The sequence below is a fragment of the Delphinapterus leucas genome, chromosome 14, assembly GCF_059928025.1.
Source record: "Delphinapterus leucas isolate spDelLeu-1000000601 "Yukka" chromosome 14, BTC_Dleu_Yukka2, whole genome shotgun sequence".
Lineage (NCBI taxonomy): Eukaryota > Metazoa > Chordata > Mammalia > Artiodactyla > Monodontidae > Delphinapterus > Delphinapterus leucas.
Genome location: NC_143142.1, coordinates 46,516,973 through 46,538,586, shown reverse-complemented (window position 1 = coordinate 46,538,586; position 21,614 = coordinate 46,516,973). Strand labels below are relative to the sequence as shown.

General features: G+C 44.0%; 1 protein-coding gene across 16 annotated transcripts in view; it reads right to left on the bottom strand.

The window, feature by feature from the left end:
• Positions 1–10,949: 10,949 nt before the first annotated feature.
• DSG2 (desmoglein 2) overlaps positions 10,950–21,614 on the bottom strand; it is a 91,546-nt gene continuing 80,881 nt past the window's right edge. For all 16 annotated transcript variants that reach the window (XR_016387614.1, XR_016387613.1, XM_089895043.1 and 13 more), the window contains one exon: positions 10,950–21,614. This exon is cut by the window's right edge. The gene's annotated coding sequence lies outside the window, so the exon portion shown is untranslated.

Genomic DNA, 21,614 nt, shown 5'->3' with positions numbered 1-21,614 from the left:
CATGTCCCAAGTCAATCTTCCATCTATGCATCTTTGCGCTACTTTCTGTTAAAACCAAGAAATGTGTCCCATAGACATCATGACCTGGCAACCCTGGGCTGCCACCAGCCCATAGACATGTTATGTTTGGCCTGAGGAATCTGTCTTTAAAGTTTTTTTGAAATAGTTGTTAAAATTAAAAATTGAGACATATTGCATGAAAATGTGGATTTCTGGCTTCTCTTGAGAAATCAGAAAAGAATGTAGCATTAGGCCTATTCTCACATGTGATGATAATCTTCAGGCTGTCATTCTCAGACATCACAACAACCAGGCCTCTCCTTCGACTCTGAGGCTAGGTAACATCTCTAGTGGCACTCTCACGCTTGAGCTCTTTTCTCTCCTTACACATGTCTTGTTTCTCTCATCTATGTTCCTGCCTGGCCTCCTGGAAATTTGAGTTTGAAATTGCTGGTCTCCTGACAGCCATTTGAGTGATGAGTGACAGCTTATTTTCTATTTGCCAAATAGACATTCCGACTTCTTTGAATGATTCCTTTTCAGACACGTTTCCCAGCATCCTTATCACCCAGAACTTCCTCCTCTGATACACTCCCATCGGTGGTCAGTGCTTCTTTTCAAATGTGATGCTCTGAACTGGATACGTGCTCCAGGTAGAATCAGGCCAGTACACGGGACTTTGGGACAGTAACCTTCTTCGGAAGATGCTCTACTGCAACTGATGCATCCTGAATGCATTTGTAACTGTAATAGCTGCGACCACATTCCCCGCAACATAACACTACCCATCATGACCTCTTGGTCGCAATGATCAAAAATCACCATATATTATCCATCATCTCTGCTTTTTTCATTTATGAATCTTATTTTCAACTTTATTGAGGTATAATTGACAGACGAAATTTTAAGATATTTAAAGTGTACATAGTGGTGATTTGATATATGTATACATTGTGAAAGGATTCCCACCATCTAGTTAATGAACACACCCATCACTTCACATATTTATCTTTTTTTTTTTAGTGAGAACATTTAAGTTCTCTCTTAGCAGACTTCAATTATATAAGACAGCGTTGTCAACTATAGTCACCATGTTTTACGTTAGGTCTTCAGACCTTATTTATCTTATAGCTGTGAGTTTGTACTCTTTTACCAAACTCTCCTATTTCTTCCACCCCTCAGCCCCTGGCAACCACTTTTTATTCTCTGTTTCTATGAGTTTAACTTTTTTAGATTCTACGTATGAGTGAGGTCATACAATATTTGTCTTTCTCTGTCTGGCTTATCTCACTTAACATCATGCCCTCGAGGTCCATCCATGTTGTTGTAAATGGCAGGATTCCCTTCTTTCTCATGGCTGAATAATATTCCACTGTGTACATACATACCACAGATTCTTTATCCATTCACCCCTAGACAGAGACTGAGGTTGTTTCCATATCTAGGCTGTTGTGAATAATGCTGAACACGGGAGTGCAGGTATCTCTTCGAGATCCATTTCTCATGTCCTTTGGATATATAGCCAGAAGTGGGATTGCTGGATTGTATGCTAGGTCTATTTTAAATTTTTTGAGGAAACTCCATACTGTTTCCATAGTTGCTGTACCAATTTACATTCCATCTGCAGTGCGACAGTGCACAAAGATTCCCTTTTCTTTACATCCTTGCAAGCATTTATTATCTCTTTTCTTCTTTATGATAACCATTCTAACAGGTGTGAGGTGATATCTTCCTGTGGTTACCATTTATGAATTTTCACCTAAATACAGGAACTTATATTTATGCCTGATCTATCTCCTCATGTTAGTTACACCCCCGCTCCATCCATTTACACCCCCTAATAGTAGATTCCGTTATTCACTGCAGTAGCACACCCTCAAAGCCTCATGCCCTTGGCCACTTTGACTTGCTTGTCTTCTGAACTATCATTGACCTGGGAATCATTAGCAGAATTTGAACTTGAACAAGATAAGGAGGTAGAGGGAAAGTGAGAGTACAGGGAGCATCCCGAATCTGATTGTGGGATCATCAATAACTTACAGAGATAGAGACGATTTTTAATATAAAAAGAAGAGAAAATTCTGCCAGAGACCTAAAGAGCAGATGTAGATAAATGTGAAGTAAAAGTAAGAGAGCCTCAGGAGAAGAGGCTTATGGTGTTTTAGGTGAGAGAAGAGCAAAGCTGAGGAGGAAGGAAGAAATGAAGAGAGTGGGAATGCATTCTCGGTCAAAGGAATGCTGGTATGGAACAAATGGCAGTGACAAATACAAGAAAAGTCCAATGTTTCTTACCTGACAGGAAATTCGTGATGAAAGAGGGTTATAAGGATAAACATAAACTCCCAAAGATAAGAGGGCCTGCCTTTCCGTGTTTATCTGAGTTTGTGAAAGCTCTTTTAGAAAGATGGTTACATGAGGTCCACCAAGAGGGATGAATTAAGGTCAAGGGTCACCACATTCCTGGAGCCTTAAGTGGTTGCTGTAGAAACAGTGTTCTGTAGGGCGAATATCAACAGCAGTAGGATCAAGCGCCAGAAAACAAAGGTGCAGTAGTGAGACATTTCTGCTATAAATGTATGTCTTTTCTTAGCCATGTACTGTTTTTCTTCACATTCTGAGCATGGGGCTGAAGCCTAGATGTTTAGCTGAGGTAATAAAGAAGACTAATTTGATGATGCTATTCCTCCTTTTACTACAGAAATATGTGGTAGTTAATGAACAGCTCAGGACTGCTCTCTGTTTAAGGTTCTTCTGCCCTCTCCCTTCTAATGGACAAGTTTATCTATTAATTTTTTAAAATATCATAGATAAATTCTTTCTTCTTCATTTATTTTCTGAGGATGCATGTCAACTGCTAGCCAGTGATCTGTTGACCCTGAAATGCCCACTAATATTCTTGTGAGTAAGCTGATTAGCTAGAGTGGAGAGTTGGTTGACCAGGAGTTTGGACTGGCTCTCATGAAGGAGGGGGATGGGTAGGGGGGGGAAGACAGTGTTTTGGGGCCCTGGATATTTGCAGGCTGAAGAATTCAATTTCGTCAGCTCCCCTTGAGGTGACTAAGCCCTGAGGATTCCATTAATAGTAAGATAATCGTAAAAGCTTCATTTTAAAACCATAATACCAATTTAATTAATAGTCAGATGGTTGCTGAGTAAGCAAGGAATTAGAGCAAAGGGACTTGACTAATTTTTTGAGACTATTTCATCCAGCCTACGGGAGAGCCTAGAAAATTTCCTTACTTCACAACAGACTACACTTTTCTTGTGCTCGGAATGCTTGTTTCTGTCTTATCTAGTGTGTCTTTCCTCCGGGGATGGCTGAATAAATATGGAAAAAGCCTTTTCCTTTGTTTCCCATTCTTTCATTGCCCATGCAGGCAACCATATAATGGAATCATACAGCATGTAGCCTTTTGATTAGCCTTTTGTAGCCTTCTTTGTGTTAATATAATTCTTTTTCTTCATCCATGTTGCTGCATGTTTCATTAATTTTCCTGTTAATTTATGAGTAGTACTCATTTGAATGGATATACCACAATGTGTTTATCCATTCAGCATTTGGTGGATACTTCAGTTGTTTCCAGTTTTTGATGATTATCTCATACTTTTTACATGTAAGAAACAATGTTCTTAAAAAGATGGAGAATGTATCTGAGAACTGTAGGTAGTATATATAGACTGGAATGAATTGCCTAAAGAACTTAGAAACTGTGATGTGAGAAACACATTATAAAATCAGCATGTAATGTAGAAAAGCAGAGATATGCCAAGTCATCTTAATAGGGATTCTTAACCTGGGGTCCACAAACTGTTGGTGTCTGTGGGTAAAATTCGGAAAACCTGTGATATTGGATGGGAAAAAATTACATCTTTATTTATACAAATCCCTGACTGAAATTCAGCATTTCCTTAAATTATAAATGTAGACAACAAACCAAAAGTAGTTATTAGCAGTACCTGTGACTTTGTCACCAATAGAAATCACAGATATTTTCATATACATCTACTGGGTGGATATCTTTTAAAATAGTCTTTATGCTCATCACTACTTTGAAGTTATGGTAGTTATTAGACCCAGTGCTAGATTTTGTAATTAATAAAGATGCACACATATTATATCACAATTTGAAAAATATTTTAAAGTGTCATTTTTCAGTGTTATTGAGTTCCTTTGTACTGTATTTAATTTTACATACAATGAGGTTAAGAACTCTGAGGAAAGAGATGGAATGGACCCCAGGCCAGCATGGCATGGCTGTAATCTAATGGAATCTACTAGCATATACAAAGTGAGAAAATGGAAGTTATCCCTGAGATTCGTTAGCAGTTGAAGGAAGTAAAAAGGAAGTTGTGGGCTTCCCTGGTGACGCAGTGGTTGAGAGTCTGCCTGCCGATGCAGGGGACACGGATTCGTGCCCTGGTCTCGGAAGATCCCACATGCCGCGGAGCGGCTGGGCCCCTGAGCCATGGCCGCTGAGCCTGCGCTTCCGGAGCCTGTGGTCCGCAAAGGGAGAGGCCGCAACAGTGAGAGGCTCATGTACCACAAAAAAAAAAAAAAAAAAGGAAGTTGTAATATTTGTTGTTTGGCATGAAGATTTATAGTTTTACAAACAGGATTTTCCCTGGTGTAGGGAAGAGTGTCACAAAGACTTCCCACAGAAGTACAGAAATTATCCGTCATTCTGGCCTGTGGGGCTGATAGGTTTTTTATGGGATGTCACTACACTGAATTCTTATTTATATTTCAGTCTTTGTGAGCTTGGTCGCGAGAGTCCATCTCTGAGATTTCAGATGAAACGGTGGTTCTGAGCCTGCACAGTTGACTTTGGACATTGGTCAGCCCATGTGAATTGGCAAATTCACCCAGGAAATGCCCCCTAGGGAGATGGCCAGCTGGGGTCCACCAGGAGACACTGATCTTAGCAAAAGCCCCTCTTACAATGTCAACAATAGTAGTCGGGCTGGTGTGGTGTCACCTAGAAGGAAGGGACGGATACAACAGACAGTGCTAAGCAGGCAGAGACCAGAGGGACAGAGTGTTGAAGATGTAGTGGTAGATGATTCTCCAGCATTTAGAACCTGCGAAGATTAGACAGGTGCTCCTCAACAGAAAGACAGAAGGCAGTGAACTCAAACAACAGCCAAGTAAACCGAAGTTCTCATTTATGGAAAGAGCAGTCATTTGAATATTTAAAGGCAGAGGCCAGGGAGAAATGCAAGTTTAACACAAGTCAGATGTCCTAGCAGCAGCCATGTTTTCCCAAAACAAGGTCCTTAGTGTCCTGGAAGAGGCCATCCTGGACCACTGGGCCGTGAGAATGTAACAATGGGGAAATTCTTAGGTCGATCTGCTTCATCACTTAAAGATGCAGAAGTATGATTGATTTTTCAAGAGGTCTTCAAGAGGTCTCTTGACCTCGAGACCTACTACATGAGCAAAAGGGGTTAACCTACAAATCGTCTTGCTTTCCTGCATCCCCACAGGTGCAAACTCCTCTCTCTTCTCTTCCTTTTCAGCTTTTCTGTTCACTCGTGCTCACTGCCACTTACATCACACCCCTGCCCATTCCTTCCACTGAGTTCCAGAAAACTTCAATCCTTCTGTGCCCAAACTCCCCTTAGCTGGTGTCCCAAGTGCTCCGTCTACCTCTTCATCTTAACTGAAATCTGGTCTCTCCAGTGACTGCATTTCCCTTGAGCTTTCTTTAGTGGTACCAATTTCCCATCTACCAAGAAACCCTGGAGCCCTCATCACTCCCATTGGGGATGTGTTTCCTTCCCTCCCAGCCTGTGTCCCATGGTCAGTCTTCAGTGTCTCTCTCACCAGGCACCCTAGATACCTCTTCTCCTTAATCTTCTGCCATTTCTCCATTCGAGTGTCCCCTCACCATCTTATTGGAGGACACCTATGGAAGGTGGCAATGCGCTAAGCTTGCTTCAGGGAAAAGTGACAGAATTATCTTGATCATGTCCTCAAAAAATTCATTTAATTCTTGTGTAACCCTCATTTCAGCTCTATTATTCTTATATCCATATCCAGATCTTACTGATTCCTTGTTTCCATTTCTAGGTATTTTTAATTTAGTGTTAAACTTTTAACCTTCATTTCTACTATGAGCTATTCCGTGACCCTCATGCTTTCATCCCCCCATTCAGGAGAGAGTTCATGATTTTTTCTAAATCACCCCCCCCCATTTTTCACCTTTCTAGACTAACGTTCCCAACTTTGACCTTGATCTTATCAATTTGTCTTCTAAGATTATCCATTACCTCCTCTTCTCCCCACCTCTTTCCTTCCTTTATGCCTGAAAACTAACTCACGTCACCCAATGTGACACCTCCCTCCCATCCTTCTGTTCCCATCACCACTAAAGAGTAGTCACTTCTCCCTTCTTATCACGCGCGGCAGTGATGACAGTCTGGTTTCCCTGCTACTTCCCTCTTACAAGATAGTTTTTACTCCAAAGTTTCTTGTCATCTCTAAACCCAGAGGTATCCTAGCAGCCTTTCATCTTGATCCTTTCCTCCACAGCTGCTCTATATCCTCTGAGTAAGAACATCCAACTCCATTTTCTGGCCTGACTCATCTGTCCCCTGCCTCTCTGGGCATCCCAATAAGGCCTCCAACAACATGACTAAATGTGAGCCCCATATCGCCTATCACCTCCCTCCTTCTCCCCTCCCCCATCACTCTTTCTCCAAGTGACATTACTCTGCTCGGTTGGTTAGGGCTAAAACCTCAGGAGTTACTTTTGAATTCTCCCCCTCTTTGGCACCAAACTTCAAAAAGTAATAGCACTTCTATGTCCAAAATATTTCCTCCATTTCTTACTTTCTGTTTCCACAGCTGCCAACTGAATTCAAACCTTCATTGCTCATCACATAGTCTTTTGCAAGTATGTCTTAATTAGTCTCCTTCCTGCTAATCTATTTTCCATATAATCTTTTCTATAAGCTACTGCCAAATTAATCTTCTTAATGCATACCTCTGATTACATCACATCTCTCTTCAAAAGCTTTCTCTCACTCCCCATGGCCAGCTAAATAAAGTCGAATGTCCTTTGCCTGACATTCAGAGATGGCCAAGACTCGGTTCTACTCCATCTCTGTTGACAGCAATTGTCCTTCAAACACTAGCTGGACCTTGGACAGATCCTGTGACATTCTACCCCTGGGACCTCACCCCTTTCTCATCCTGTTAACTGCCCAAAGGAGCAAACAGAGCTGCCCAGAGGCTTCTTAGTGTGTGAAAGGCAACCCGCTAGGGAGAGGTGAGACTTGAGGCAGAGGTTTCAGAGAGGAGGTGGTTTCAGTAACCCAGGGAAGTGATGATGAAGATAATGGTAATGGAGAGAAAAGGTCAGGTGAGCAATAGTGATGGAGGTAGAAATAAGAGATTCTGCTGACATCACGAACGGAAAATGGGTGAGAGGGAAGAGCCAAGGTCTACTCAAGTACTTTAGCTTGGGAGGCTGTTTAGAAGATAAACTCATTGGCTTATTCATGTAGAAATATGAAAGAAAGTGAATCTAGCTTTGGACATGTTGAGGTTGAAGGGTTGATATCCAGGCATACAAGCCCTGATAACAGTTGGAAATGATAGCCTGGGAGATGGAGCTTGGGAGAAATCAGGTTGGAGATGGAGATTCAGGGTCACGAGCCTGTGGGGTGGATCCAGCATTTGGAAGTCACCGATAGACTTTAACAGTAAGAAGTCTGAGGATAGAACTCTGGGGTAAAGTAACATTTAGTTGATGATAAGAACAAGAGAAGCCTGGAACCTAGATTTTTCCGAGGCAGATGTTACCCCTCTTCTTTCTGTTACTCCCTCAAACATGTATGCCATTTGTCAGAGCTGTGTATTCACAACTTCTCTTTCCTGGAGCATTAGTGCCTTGAGAACAGAGGCAATGCCTTCTGATTTTTTTGTGTGTCCTATTCTTTAGTTATGGTAGGGCCTGGTACACAGGAAACACCCCAAAAATGCTGACCAAATAATTCAGTAAATGAAGGAAGAGTCACCTCCAGTTGCAGGTAGGTTTTGCTTTCTCTCTCAGTGAACCAAAACTTGCATTGCCCTTCACACCCAACTTTTGGCATTTCTGATGGCAGATCAACAATCTAACTGTCATTTTCCTATGTTCTTTTTTAAAAACATGTTTTAAATTGAAGTATACTTGCTGTACACTATTATATGTTACAGCTGTATAATATGTTACAGGTGAATTCACAATTTTTAAAGGTTAGACTCCATTTATAGTTATTGTAAAATATTGGCTATATTCCCCATATTGTACAATATATCCTTGTAGCCTATTTTATACCTCATAGTTTGTACCTCTTAATCCCGTTCCCCTGTATTGCCCCTCTCCCCTTCCCTCTCCCCACTGGTAACCACTAGTTTGTTCTCTGTATCTGTGAGTCTGCTTCTTTTTTGTTATATTCACTCGTTTGTTGTATTTTTTAGATTCCACATATAAATGGTATCATACAGTAATTGTCTTTCTCTGTCTGACTTATTTCACTTAGCATAATACCTTCCAAGTCCATCCATGTTGCTGCAAATGGCAAAATTTCGTTCCTTTTTAAGACTGAGTAATATTCCATTGTATGTATGTATCACATCTTCTTCATCTGTTGATGGACACTTAGGTTACTTCTATATCTTGGTGATTGTAAATAATGCTGCTATGAACATTGGGGTGCATGTATCTTTTTGAATTAATGTTTTTGTTTTTTTTTCAGATAAATACCCAGGAGTGGAATTGCTGGGTCATATGGTAGTTCTCTTTTCAGTTTTTGGAGAAACCTCCATACTGTTTTCCACAGGGGCTGCACCAACATTGTTCCATGTTCTTGATTGCACATGCCAGATGGAGCCAGACTGAGTCTGAGCTCCAGTGCTCCTCGTTTTAGCCCCTGACCAATACCTTTGTTTTCCTGCGCACTCACCTGTGCTCACCTGCCGTCTTCACCCTGATTATTTTCCACGGGCCTCTATCTGTCTTCTGCATTTGTCTGAGGATTCATTTCTTCATTCATTGATTCCAGACTCAAATCCCAAACTCCTTTACTATGGTTCAGCAGGATGGGCAGAAGCCTTTTGCCCTGACATTTCACTGCTTCCAAAATGTGCATTCTAGAAGACAATTTCACCTAACTTACTTAGCCCAGAACAGATCTGGAAACTGGAACAAACGCTTTATTCTGAGTTTTTGAATGAATCTGTTGTGTCTTTGGGGTCCAAGGAGCAATTTCTCCTTCCTTATCACACATCTTAGATCAGTGGTTCTTAAAGTGTTGGCTCCAGACCAACAGTATCAGCATTCCCTAAGAACTTAGTAGGAAGTGTAAATTCTAGAGTTCCACCCCAGAAATACTGAATCTGAAACTCTGGGGGTGGGGCCCAACAATCTGTGTTTTAACAACGCCTCCAGGGGATTCTGATGTGCCCGAAAGTCTGAAAACCATTGTCTTGGATCAACTCATGCACAGGAGTGAGGTTGGGCCATGGAGTCCAGAGTCTGGTTTCTTTAACAGCTTCACCACCTCCTAGATGGATAACCTTGGCCAAGTTACTTAACCTCCTGGATGCTTAGTTTTATTTTATTTATATTTTTAAAATAGTAATCTTTTATTTATTTATTTTTATATTTATTTTTGGCCGTGTTGGGTCTTCATTTCTGTGCGAGGGCTTTCTCTAGTTGCGGCAAGCAGGGGCCACTCTTCATCATGGCGCGTGGGCCTCTTCACTATTGCGGCCTCTCTTTTTGCGGAGCACAGGCTCCAGACACGCACGCTCAGTAGTTTTGGCTCACGGGCCTAGTTGCTCCGCGGCATGTGGGATCTTCCCAGACCAGGGCTCGAACCCGTGTCCCCTGCATTAGCAGGCAGATTCTCAACAACTGCGCCACCAGGGAAGCCCCTTAGTTTTATTTTTAATAAGAGTCAAATTTGGGGGTCAGTTGGTCACAAATTTGAGTCATAGTATTCTCGGGCTCTGTGAACACCTACAAAGACAATACAAATCCTCAATGGGTTCAGTTAACCAGAGTTCAGGGCTGGCTAGACACGTTAAAAGGGCTAGGCTGGCTAGTGACCAGGTACATGGCTACCTTCCCCTAACCTTGCTCAGAAACAAATCCATTTGACCAGGTGTCTATGAAGCAAATAAGAACTTCCTTGCCTCCATACCCAGGTTCTCTTTTGAGAGTGGCTAAGCAAATGGTCTATGACATGTGGCTACTGTTGAATTAGGGATTCTTTAACCTGTAAAGAAAGAACTATTTGCAGATATTAGTAGCTTGGGAGGGCTGATACATGAACAGTGACCAACCCAGATTTCGACAGGCAAAAAGGGTTACCCAGATAGTGGTTCAGTGCTGCCGTGTGTTATTTACTTATGAATTCAGCGGAGGAGGTTGCTCATCGTGTTCTCCATTTCAAAAGTTTAAACTACAAGGTCACTCTGGAAATGAGCTGATTCTTCTAGAGAAGGAAACCATGTCATCAGCTGCCTCTATAGTCAATGCAACTCCCTTGGAACACACTCAGCTTCTATTCTTTTAATGCATATTCATGCCAACACTGTAATTCTTCAGTTGGGACAAATGTTCTCATAAAAGACAAAATACATTTATCCATAGCTTTATCTGAGTCATGTTTAACCCCACTTAGCCTTCTCCCCACTGCTTAGTTCTGAGAACAGCTCCAAAATCATCATGAAGACAAGGGCTGCTGCTGGCTGATTTGAATAGAGCAGTGTTCCTAGTTGCACAGTGGCAGTCAGCTCACAGCGTTCCCAATCTCTTATCACCATTCTTGGGGGCCTTGTGGGGCTCAAGGCAGCTCCCGAGACAGGTAAGCGCCCTGCCTGGCTCCATGGCCATCCATCCCCAGAGTCCTTCTCTGACTTGGCCTCCACCTAGAGACCTCAAGGGCTATAGACATGGCACCTGCACTTAGAACCCCAAACTGAGGACTCTGTCCATTTTTTAAGAAGGTCACAGATTTAAGTAAGTGGGACACGTCTGCTCATATTTGGTTTTTGAAATCTCTTTGTTATCAGGGCCAGTTGAGGGCATACGGATTTAAAAACCTGGCTGGGGCATGTGTGAAGGAGACGGTTTGAATTTTTGTGCCACTGCTTTTTTAAAGCCTTCTAAGCATCTCCCCACTTTCTTATACTGGAGCCATCTCCAAATCTGCCCACACCGACCCTGGCTGTGAGGGCTGCTCGGCAAAGAAATACTATTTTATTTGAGAGGCAATGTAGCATAGTAGACAATGCACGAGCTTTGGAGTCCGAAAATCTTGGTTTGAGTCCGACTTTGCTGCGTACGAGGTGATTTACCCGGGTTTTCTTACCCTTGAAGCTTAATGTCTTTATCTGCTAAACAGTGATAAGAATAGCATAATCTGCCTGTTAGGGAGGGTTGAATGCAATAATGGGTAAGAAGCACAGCATGGTGACTGACACATAGTAATTCATAAATGCTGGTCTAGTAGGTAGAGGTGGATGGGGTCTGGGGTTGGCTGGCCTGCCTTGATTTTGTTTAAGCAATTTAAACTTTGGCTCTGTTTGTTGCCTTTTGGCCCAAATGCAAACGTTGACATCATAAAATATGGAAGTCCTGTCAGAATTTGGATATTTATTAACTTAGTAGTTGCCTCTTGGATTATGAATCATGTAGAAATGTGAGTAATAATCATGACATTCGAGTGATGTCCATTTATTTCAGTGGGCTTCACTATGCGACATGGATATCACGCCAGATAGTTTGTAAAAATCAAGGTCGTAAATTAGGTCAAAGGAACGGGAGGAGCTCTGCTGCCTCTGTGGTTGCTGGGAAATATGAGGAAGCTTCGTGGTCCCCTCCTCCTGGCCATGCAAGGATGGGGCTCTGTTCTTTTTTATTTATTTATTTTAATCTTTTTTTTTTTGCGGTACGCGGGCCTCTCACTCTTGTGACCTCTCCCATTGCGGAGCACAGGCTCTGAACGCGCAGGCTCAGCGGCCATGGCTCACGGGCCCAGCCGCTCCGCGGCATGTGGGATCCTCCCGGACCGGGGCACGAACCCATGTCCCCTGCATCGGCAGGCGGACTCTCAACTACTGCACCACCTTTTAATTTTTAAACTTTTAATTTTTTGGCCGAGCGGCATGTGGCGTCTTATTTCCCCAATCAGGGATTGAACCTGTGCCCTCTGCAGTGGAAACACGGAGTCCTAACCGCTGGACCGCCAGGGAATTCCAGGATGGGGCTCTAAATAATCTGCCCTGGGGAGGGGGATGGGTTGGAGCTAGACCTTGTTGTTGATTGTCAGCTAAAATAGAAGTGTTTCAATCACGTTTCTAGATTGTGTATGATTGCAGCTCCCTACAAACAGGTCAAGGGTGACAACTGCATCAGTAATATTTAAATTTTGCCCTGAGCTTTGGGCTTCTGTGCATTCAGAAGTGCTTCTTTGGCAGGTTCAAAAAATATTCATTCAGAGGCACTAGCTGCAGCAGGTTGAGATCACAAGTGGGGACTCGGGACCCTGGGCTCTGGTGAGCAGCATGTTGCCTGACTGAACTGGGGGAGGCTTCAGCGTTTGGTGTGTGGCTCAGGTGTTCCAACCCCTTCTAATATGATGTAGAAATTCTTTTTGTAAGGTAAAAAAAATGTCTTGGACTTGAACTTCTAATATCTACCTATTTAGGAAAAAACCCTATGACATAAAGTTAATAAGAGGTCAGCAGTGCCTTGAAATGACTTTGTATTTTATAAATCAAGTGTGTGTGTGTGTGTGTGTGTGTGTGTGTGTGTGTGTGTATGTGTGTGTGTTTGAAAAATAGCCATCTATTTCTGGATGAAATATCAACGTCAATCCCCTTTAATGGTTGGGCTGGCAGGCCCTATCTATTGTCATTACCTATGAGGCCCCTGAATCTGCAGATGGTCCTGCAGGGGAACTCTCGAGCATCCTTCTGCCAAAGCCTTCATCTAGGACAGGTGCTGGCAGGAGCCAGTGCAATTAGTGAGTCTACACACGTCTTGCGGAGAGGGTCTTTACCTGCAGTACTAGCTCTTAGCTGCAAGGGACGTTTCAAGCATAATCTTGTCCTCAAGCAACTGAAACCTCTTGCTAGGAGAGAGAGGAAACAGATTTATACGCTTGAAATCATGTAATCAAGGGCTTGGCTGGCAATGCTGACTGAAATTGCCCATAAGCTTGGGGGAAAGACAGGTGCCATTGTGGGGTTGTGGCTGTGACGAAGACTGTGGAGGGGAGGGTTTTTTTGGGGGGGAAGAGAAGAAAGACAGGCTTTCGATCCTGATGTTTCCATGAATCTTTGCCGATCTAGACCCCATCTTCACTATCCCAGCTTTCCTTCCTCTCCCTCCTCACTTTCCCCCTCCTCTCTCACACCCACCTCTTGTCCATCCTGCTAGCTCAGTGTCTCTGTTTTGTGGCTGGCTACTACCTCTAGCAGAGAGTCAGGGCAGGTAACTCTCCCACACAAGGGTATATTGAGTCAGCCACCATGTGCTTCCGGCTTTAGCTGGGGACCAGATTAAGGTGGAATCCTGGGGAGAGGGACATGGGGGACCATCCTGGCCCAAAGTCCCCAGTCTGTCTGCTCAGTGTTTAGGACCCTCAGGCATAATTGCTCTGGAAACCACTCTGGCTCTTTCTTATTAGTTATTTCCTGGTTTTGCCCTACAGTTATTGCACTGGGTGCTTTTAAATCAGAGCTTAAGATCCAAACTTCGGAGGCAGCCAGCCTGTGCTCTGACCTGGACTCATGGGAGGGGGCTGCACTGCACCTGCTTCCTCCTCCAGCTTGGCCTCCTTGCTTCTTCTGGGGCTGTAAGCACAGGTCTGTGACTTTCTGAAGAGGAATGGGCTTGAGAGTTGGGAGCTCTTGGGGAATATGGGAACTTCTTGGGGCCCTGGTACCATGTTTGGTTGGCTTCTTGGCTTAGACTTGACATTCAAAGCCATCAACCTCTCTTTGCTTGTTCTTTCAATTTAGAACTTGGGCTTTCTGGGAAAGCAGTATAAAAAAATGGTGCAAATGAGGTTGGGAGATTACCTGGGGATTTCAACAATGGTTGATTCCCTTTAAGAAGGATAATCTGGACTTGAATGTATAAGGGTTGCAATTTCAGGGCTTACACAGGCTGCGGGGGCCAAATTGGGCCAGTGAAAGCCAGTAACTATGAGGGAAATGATGTCTACACAAGGGAGACACGTCTCGCCATTAGGACTCAGGAAAATTGGTCTTCTCATCGCTGTTTCCTCTTAGCTCTAGGGCTGGAGCCGCTGGATCAGCAGGAAAGCAGGGCTGAGAGGCACTCAGAACATACACCTCTTCTCAAAAAAGACAGGACAGACTCTCATTCAGTGCTGTCTTGCTGGGGTGACATTGTGGCTGTGAACCTTCTTAGGTATTCATATCTCTACTTCCCTCTGGGATTTCTCTCATTTGTTAGCAGGAGTCATTATGCTTTGTTCTTGCAGAGAAAATCTCCTTAGGCAATCACACTGTATTTTTAAGTTGTTCCCAGCATTTTGATGTCTCCTTCTGTCCCAAGTAGACGATGAGGTGGGGAAGTGTTTACATAAGGGTAGCATGGAGTCGAGGAAAGAACATGGGCTGTGGGTCAGACAGACCTGTGTTCAAATCCTGCCGTTACCACCCTCTGGGTGAATGGAGGGGATTGAGGGGGCTTGGGGAGGATCGAAGGAAACTAGGTATGGAAAGCACTGGCTTAACCAAGAACCTGCTCTCAGTACATGTCTGTTGTTTTCCTTTTTTCCTCTTGAACGGCTTCTAGTAACACCTAGTTTCACTGTATTGTCTTCCTTCAGCCAGACCTTAATTGTAGAAACCTAGACTTCCTGGCCTGGAAGGCACCTTTGTAGTCCCCAGTAAAAATTCCCACTTTATAGATTAAACAATGGAGGTTCAATGAGATGCTTGTGGCAGGGTGCATAGAGTAACATCCAGCAGGCATCTATGGAGGGCTTGTGGTGAGCTAGGCAATGTGCAGCAAATCCTTATGACAGCCTTGTGAGAGAGTTACTTTTTTTAATCTACATTTTATAGATGAGAAATGGAGAAAAATTTGGGCAGTTGACCTATACCAGATCACTCAAGGCCATACAAATCTTCAGTGAGGAAACTAGAGCTGATACTAAAATAGGCTCCACCTTTTTCCTGCGCAAGGATACCTTTCCAACACCCTGAATGGGACAGTCTACCTCAAGGTTACGATGTGTTCTCTGAGATCAAGAAAGGCTTTTAACTAAATCCACAAGAGCATTATCTATAGGGAAACACCTAGGAATGCTTTTTAAATGTTTTTTTAAAAAATAGAGTATTTTTAGAGCAGTTTTAGGTTTACAAAAAAATGAGTACAGAGAAGTACAGAGTACAGAGAATCCCACACATGCCCCTCAAACTCCCCACCCCACAATTCCCCCTATTAATAACATCTTGCATTAGCAGGGCACATTTGTTACAACTGATGGGTAAAATCTGATACATTATTATGAACTAATTGTTTACATTAGGAGTCACTCTTTGTGTTGTACATTCTATGGTTTTGACAAATGCAGCGACATGTATCCACCACTGTAGTGTCACACAGAAGAGTTTCACTGCTCTAAAAATCCTCTGGGCTCTGCCTGTTCATCCCTCTTCCCCCAGGCCTGAGTAACCCCTGATCTTTTAACTGTCTCCATAGTTTTGCGTTCTCCTGAATGCCGTATAGCGGGAACCATACGATACATAGCTTTTCAGATTGGCTTCTTTCAGTTAGTAATATGTGTTTAAATTTCCTCCATGTCTTTTCACGACTTGATAGTTCATTTCGCTTTATGGCTGAATGACGTTCCTTTGTCTGGATGTACCACAGTTGGTTTATCCACTCACCTACTGGAGGACATCTTGGTTGCTTCCACATTTTGGCAATTATGAATAAAGCTGCTATACACATCCGTGTGCAGGATTTTGTGTGGTAGAAATGGTTTCCGATTGGCAGCTAGAATGATTGGCTGAGCTTTAAGAATAATCTCAACTTCTCCAATTACACTTATTTATTTTAATCTGGTTTACTTCATCTAATACACGCAGGGATTCCTCGGTTCCCCAAGCACATGTTTTCTTATTTAAAGAGGAACAATCCATATCATATAACTAACAGAACTCTGAAGCCTGGGAACCTCTCACACCCTAAGTTCACACAATGTCCCTGGGGCCCCCAGATTTGATTAGACTTAGGGGAACTTATCACTCTCAGAAGCAATCAGCAACCATGGAGTCTTAACCAATACAAGGTTCACATAGAGGATTCTGGAATGTTGCAGTCAATTCATGACTAAACTGGGGTCTAAGCTTGGTCACAGGCATGATTCTTCGGGACTTAACAATCCTATTGTTCCTTCTTCTAAAGTTGGCTCAGGAAAGAACATTCTCAACAGCTAATGCTCTCCAGAGTATGACTCAGGTTTAGGAAAGCAGATGTGAGAACCATTAGACCACACGTAGACCAAGGGGGAAATACCCGAATTTTAATGTTGTCCTGTTACTATTTAGGCAAAGGGGCTGTGGAGACTGTCACACATTTCCCAATCACCCTGCTGACTCAGCCCCGTCCCTTCCTTTTACTTGTGGACTGAGACTTGCAAAATTCTCATGTTCTGTTTGCTTCTATTTTTACACACCCATTTCTTTCCCTCTCACCTTTATTTGCTTCCGTAAAAAAGAGCCCTGTAGAAAATCCTCTGGATAGCCATGCTAGTGATGATGGCACTACGTTTTGTTTCAAGCCATTAGGCTTTTCATTTTATTATTACTTTCCATTCTTCTAGGTAACCTTAGTCAAAACTTTAAATGAAAATAAAAATATGTTCCTGCAGTCATTTGGGAATGAATTTTTTGGGTGATGGAATTAAAATACCCCTTTCTTTAGTTGCTAACGTTGGAAATAAGGAAGGGATTGAGGTGAGAGGAGGGAAAAATAAAATGAGGTAGACCCTGTTTTTTCATATCAAAGATGCCTTATTTTTCTTTTTTAAATTTTTTTTGGCATTTAGTTGACTTACAATGTTGTGTTAGTTTCAGGTGTACAGCAGAGTGAATCAGTTATACATATATATATATCCATTCTTTTTCAGATTCTTTTCCCATATAGGTTATTACAGAATATTGAGTAACGTTCCCTGTGCTCTACAGTAGGTCTAGTAATCTATTTTATTTATAGTAGTGTGTACATGTTAATCTCAATCTCCTAATTTATCACTTCCCCCCACGTTTCTCCTTTGGTAACCGTAAGTTTGATTTTGAGATCTGTGAGACTGTTTCTGTTTCGTAAATAAGTTCATTTGTATCATTTTTTTTAAAGATTCCACATATAAGTGATATAATATGATATTTGTCTTTCTCTGTCTGACTTACTTCACTTAGTAGGATAATCTCTAGGTCCATCCCTGTTGTTGCAAATGGCATTATCTCATGCTTTTTCATGGCTGAGTAATATTCCATTGTATATATGTATCACATCTTCTTTATCCATTCCTCTGTCGATGGACATTTAGGTTTCTTCCGTGTCTTGGCTGTTGTAAACAGCACCGAGGCAGACTCTTTCTAGTGTTACTGATACAAGAGCCCTGGGGACATGCATATTTTCTAATAAACCACATGTGAAAGTGCACTCATATATGTGTCCACATTTATAAGCCTGGGTGTCCAGGTACAGCTTAACACTTGGAAATAAATACATAAAGGACCCCACTTAGAGGTGGAGTAGAGGGAGGGGATGGGGTTGTGGCCAGTGAGAAGTGGGCCCAGGTGAAGGGGCAGCACTCAGAACGGCCTGATACTGATTCCTGGGGCCGAGAGGCCGCATATAACCCTTGGCAAACCTACCTGCCCAAGCTGCCACCCTATGTCAGGAACAGGTTCAATACAGGTGACGGGAAAATGCTTGATGGCCTGGGCCTGTTCTCTGCATAGATAAGGACGTCAGAATAGTGAGTGTCCAAATGTATTTAATGTCAGAGCTGAAGCCAAGACTGAGGTCCTCAACCAAGAAGGGTGATTAACAAAATTCATGCCTCAAGATCCTGTTTACTTTGTATTGTCAAGTACATGTATGCACAAACTCAAGGCCAATTGGATGCCTTACTTATAATTTATAAATAATGGCTGAAATTAGTGTTTAGCTTTGCAATAGGTGGCAGTGAAATTCTCACCCGTGCCTACAGTGAAAATTTGATTACATTCTCTATATCGATAATGACAGCCTCTAGCACAAAGTAGGATAAGAATTATTTATTGAATGCAGTATCCATTGATAGGTATCAGTATTGCTGCAATAATTACTGCAGAAGACCGCCATGCAAACAAATACTTGATTAGAGCTGATACAGAAGAATGTCTAAGACTCTAATGAATTTGATATTATTCCTCTCAGGGCATTGATTTCTTCTTGGTACTATACCTGATCTTCAAAGTTCCTTCTTTTCTGGTGGACATACATTCAACTCTAAGGAATCACATAGGGGAAAGTATATTGTAAATCTAGAAAAATCCCACAAGGCTTTCCCACACACAATCCTCTGGGCCAAACCCCATGGTCTCCATTTACCCGTTTGCTGCCTGTGGATGGAGGAGTGAGACAGGTTCAGTGGGCGTGGGGTGGCCCAGCCTGGAAGTATCAGGCCCGGGGCATGAGGTTACCTGGGGTGCAAGGATGCTCTGGGCAAGAGCTGGAAGTATTCAGAAGGAGAACAAAGGTCAACATGTGTTAACACCCCTAAGGCCTATGACCGATGTAAAAGACTAGCTGGCCAGCAAATCTTTGGCAAGAGAAAGCAGCAAAGCCAGGAGTCAGCAGAATCTGACCAGAAGAATGAGAGGAAAGCCTGGAGGCTCAGAGCAGGCCACTGGGGTCTTTGTGTGCGGCCCCTCGTAGGCTTGCTCAGATGTCCTAGTTCAGTCTGTGAAGGGCAGTGTATTCCTTGCAAAACTGGGCATGTTCAGATGGTATCAAGCTTGGGGGTGAGTCTGTGTGGAATGGGACACCTGAGCAAGGGTGGCCGAAGCACACATGCTTCTCTGCTCACCTACAAGGGGTCAGACGTAGGTGAATGCAGGTTGTCTCAACACCGCTCTGGGCCCAGCTTCTCTGCCACTTGCTTGGCTTTCCCTGAGGGCTGTCACCCACCCACTGGCTGTCCCCGTTGTGTCTTCAGACAACAGAAACCTGAGCAGAAGAAGGGCATTTCTGCTGATTGGGAGGAAAAGCCTTCCCATGACTTTCCCTCTGAGCCTGTTGGCCAGGATGGAGCCACAAGCTCAGGACCTGGCCACAAGGCAGGGCAGTAAAGCTGGTGTCTGGCATTTTCGGCTTTTATCAGCCAGGAAAGAAGACGGTCCAAGGAGTGGCAATTGTAATTCCGCAGACAGTGCCGGCTGCAGCGTTTTCACGCCCTGGGGTCTTTTAGGTCTCGTTCAGAAGATATAAAGTTCAACCACATGGCTAATTCACATCTCAGCCAACCCATTTGATTGTGCTCCATCCTGGTTGAGAGAGGAGTTACAGATGCACCCAAATTGTTCTTGAGAAGCCTAAATGTGAGCCATGCAGGAAGCCAGTGTTTCCTATCCTCTTGTTTCCCATATCCTGCTGCTGTTTGTGGAGTAATTGGAGACAGCAGGACCAGGTCGAGAACTCTCTGCTAAGGAAGAGTGAAGGTTTTTGCGGAAGTGTTGGTATCAGGAATGGAACATGTGTGGGTCATGAACTATATTGCTCGTCAGAGAATCTGTCACACGCCAGCTACCACGTGACAGATATTCCATCTACAACATGATTTTTAGTATCAGATCCGCCCTCAGTGTCAGCTTTTGTCCTGGCTTTCTCTGAATTCCACCGATTTCATTTGACACTGCTCTGTGCACATGTGTCTAGTAAGCTTCAAGCTATTCCGTAGCAGGATGGAAATGTATACACAGTGTACTGGATTGTTCAATGGCCACATTTTTGCTTGAGGAACAGAATCCCCTATGTGTTCCAGCGTCCCCTTCCCTCTATGGTCTGAGTGAGAGTTGGCCAACAGAGACACCTGCATGAGACTTGAGAGGCAGCCGGGGAGTAGTGGCTGGTTTGCTCTGAGGCTCTTTGCAGGCTGATATGGTGGCAGACGGATGGGTGGTGTCCAGTGGCTTCAGCCTGTCCTTGCTGCATCCCTCCGGTGTGCAGCTCTTTTTCCTGATTGTTGGCCCAGCTGAATGACAATCTAGCGCCAGCCACGTGGCTGGGGATCTGCAGTGCCCCGCTTCACCACACAAGCAACCCTACTGCTGTTCTCCTCACTGGCTGGCCAGCACTTGGCCAGCTCTGGGCAGCCCACCCAGCCAGCGCTTCACGAGGCCTGGACAGGGCGTTTTCTCGGATTGTCTCGCTTTTCCTTCCAGTTTCTTGGTTTCCGAGCTCCTCCCACAGTAGGGTCAGGTCCACTCCCTAGACTAAATCTTATCCCACAGCACCCATGGCAACTCTCCTCTCATAACACAGCCTGGATGAGACACATGCTACTCAAACGTGCACAAAGCTGGCCTTCATTTATTTTTCTCTAAGCCATGTTTGGTGCCCCCATCTCTCCCCAGGATAAGAGGATGTGGGATGCTACTTAAACTTGCCAAATTAAGGAAATCCTGTCTCTTATAGTTTAAAACACTCATTTTCTGGGTTAACTTAAACTGTTTTGCATCTCCCTCCCTCCTCTTTCTCCTGGGTGCCCTGTCCCTGGGCACGAGGGAAAACACCCATACTCCTGGTGGGACGGCCCTCTCCCGGCATGTTGATCTCCACGGTGGTATAGCCAGGCTGTCCCTGGAGGCCCTGTACTGCTCTCCCTTGAGATGTGGCTAATTCCATATGGTCCTTCGGGCCAATGTGCTGGAATCGTCTGCTGGATTCCAAGGCCCCTGACATTGTGGGTGTTTTTTGTTTTTTTTGGCTGCAACATGTAGCCTGTGGGATGCTAGTTCCCCAGCCAGGGACTGAACCCACGCCCCCTGCATTGGAAGCGTGGAGTCTTAACCACTGGACTGCCAGGGAAGTCCCCCAAGGCCCCTGACATTTGCCTGGCCTCTCTGTCCTTGTCTCCTGACCCCAGCTCTCCACTGGCTCATCCATGCTCTTAGCATCTCCACATGCCCCCACTTGGACACTCCTGGTTTCCTGAATTCCATGCCCAGGCTGTGCGGGAATCAGGGCACTATCATTTAGGGAGTGTCTAGAAGTTTAGGGAGAAGCCACTAGCAGGGAGGAGGTTTCCAGTCTCCAGAATGCTGAAGAGTGGGGATAGAGACATGCAGTGGAGACATGCAGTGGGGATGGAGACATGCCTGGGAAAGCGGGGACTTGAGATACAGGTTTCTGAGGTAGGTTCCTGGAGCTGACAGACTCGAGGACATTCCCCAGGAGTGGGGATGGAGTGAAATGACCCTGAAACGGAGCCCACAGGAAACTTAACTCATGCTCATGCTGGGGAGAGGCTTCAAGGAGAGCAGGCAGGAAGCCCCAGGATTTGGGGGGAGAGCAGAAAGA